The sequence below is a fragment of the Ornithodoros turicata genome, chromosome 10, assembly GCF_037126465.1.
Source record: "Ornithodoros turicata isolate Travis chromosome 10, ASM3712646v1, whole genome shotgun sequence".
NCBI lineage: Eukaryota > Metazoa > Arthropoda > Arachnida > Ixodida > Argasidae > Ornithodoros > Ornithodoros turicata.
In genome coordinates this window covers 33415284-33417317 of record NC_088210.1, presented here as the reverse complement: position 1 = coordinate 33417317, position 2034 = coordinate 33415284, and positions in this window count along the sequence as shown.

The window sequence follows — 2034 nt, the reverse complement described above, 5'->3', positions numbered from 1 at the left end:
GTGCTTCAGCGTATTGGTGCCACGGCATAGACACAGGAACAGAGGAAAATGTATTGTTGGTTAAAAGGACGTACACGAGTATGACCTTACTACGAGATCTTGCGATACTTGCATATATCAAGCACAATATCCGGCAGCTCTATATACTCGCTGACTCGCTCCATCAGTATACAAGACAATAATCCGCCCTTTGCTGTGGCCTTGGTGTAGCAGGTACGGTTCTTACTGTGTGCGCTTAGATACAGGTGGACGTAACAGACTCCATATACGCAATGGAAGACTAACTGTCTTGTACACGATCAAGGCGATCCCCGCACTGTAAACTGAAAAACACCCTTATGGGTGTAAATGGCTTGTCCTATAGCTGACACCTCTTTTTACACCATATGGTCTTAGAACACCCTTTTCAGAGGGTGTATTCTGTGTAAGACACCCTTTGAAAGGGTGCTTTTCCTTGAAAATGCTTTCTTTTGCACCCTTTAAACACCCTTTTAGGAGGGTGTAAAGTTGTTAAACACCCTCCTAAAAGGGTGTCTAAAGGGTGCAAAAGAAGGCATTTTCAAGGAAAAGCACCCTTTCAAAGGGTGTCTTACACAGAATACACCCTCTGAAAAGGGTGTTCTAAGACCATATGGTGTAAAAAGAGGTGTCAGCTATAGGGCAAGCCATTTACACCAATAAGGGTGTTTTTCAGTTTACAGTGCGTATGTTCAGTTGACAAGACCAAATGATCCCGACGGCTGTACAGCGACAGCTGGTCTTTTCGATAGAACAATTTCTTCGCAAGGCTGCTGATGATAGTGACACGGAAGTTGAGTAAAGCAAGTTTTGAGCGGTTACTTTTCTCCATCCTCCACTCTGAGTATATTGACCTCATGTAATGACACTATACAATGTCCATCTCTGATGTAGCCCCCTCCATGGTGCCTTCCACCAACAGCTGGCGTGGTGCCTTTCGCGTGCTCATTACTATACAATACTTTGCGCGTATCCCTACTTGTCTCTCTCTCTGACGAAGGCGATGTCTTTCAGCTTCGAAGCAATGGACGATTTTAAAAAGATGCGCGCGCCATCAAGCGCGTGGCGCAAGGCATCATGGGAACTTTGAGGGACACTGCTCTGTCGTCTGCTTCGGATATGGTTCATATCGGCTGACGCTGTGGCTGCGCACACCGGGAATGTTGTTGTTCTTCATCTACCTCCGCCTCTGGCCGTATCGTAATGCTTGAAGGCGCTCTAAGTTCCCATGAGCCCTTGCGTACCACAGGTGGCGCTTGCTTTTCTAAAATGGTCTATTCTGCTCAAAATATTTTCTGAAAATTTCCGCGCGCAACAAACGAACAAACAAACAAACAAACAAACAAAAACTATTCACTTAAAACAACAACAACAACAGCAACTTTATTTCTGGATGATGAATGGGGGAGTTTCACCGCCAGGGGGCGATACTCTACCCCATTGCTGGTGGTCATGCGGGTGAATGAAATAATGAGCCCCTTCATAATAAGGATAGAAGTCCTATTGTATTCAGAAAGGTGAAGAGAGCTTTGAGGGCGGAGCGTTGGTGTGCTGGATGTCGTCAGGGACCACGCAATTTTGTGAGAGAGAGGGGGGCGAGAACCATAAAAACTAAAAAAAAAAGAATATTCATTCTAAATATAAAGCTTACAAAAACAGCCTATACATTCTGTTCCTCTCAGTCGACGTCATGCACTTTCACAGCCTTTTCATTCACATTCACGCAAAAACTATTATTTTGTTCTTTCTTTCCCTCAAATTCTTTCCTTCAAATATTCGTCGATATACATCACAGTTGCATTGCGGTACTATATACCGCTGCGGTATACTCACTGGAAAGTGCAGCCACCGGTATGCATGCTGGAGTACTTCGGCGAATCCACTACTCTCGAGCTCTCGAGAATATTGTCAACAGACGGTGTTTGCTCACGATTACACAGACAAGTGGGACATGTGTCACGTGATTGAGACCACCTATATTTTCGAGAGAGCCACAAATATGCTGCCGCGCCGTGA